This window comes from Penaeus monodon, chromosome 25 (assembly GCF_015228065.2).
Source record: "Penaeus monodon isolate SGIC_2016 chromosome 25, NSTDA_Pmon_1, whole genome shotgun sequence".
Classification (NCBI taxonomy): Eukaryota; Metazoa; Arthropoda; class Malacostraca; order Decapoda; family Penaeidae; genus Penaeus; species Penaeus monodon.
This window is the reverse complement of record NC_051410.1, coordinates 18051054-18051468: the sequence shown is the minus strand read 5'-3', so window position 1 is coordinate 18051468 and position 415 is coordinate 18051054.

The following is a 415-nucleotide window of genomic DNA, read 5'->3' as shown; positions in this document are numbered from 1 at the left end:
GAGATATTGCCACACTATGAAGAGGATAAAAAACGTGACTTTTGTTGCAAAGTCAGTGTAATGGTAACAAAATCATGACACAGTGATATATGATTAGACAGACGAACTAAAACGTTGACATTATTTGAAGTGTCGACATAAAACTCTTCTGAGTGACAGCAAATCAGCATGCTGTCTTATGAAATGTTATCAGTACTTGGTACAGCATTGTGTAATTACCACTAGGTTATGTTAGGGAGGAATTTCCTGCTGTAGAAACACTCTGGCCAAGATGTCATGTATGCAAATCGTTAATTGGTTAGTAGACACTATGGAAATAATGGTGATTTTAGTCATCATAGCATATAAAAAGTTGGCAATACTGCCGTTGAAAGGAATGGTTTAAAATAGTGGTGATTACGATAACATATCATAG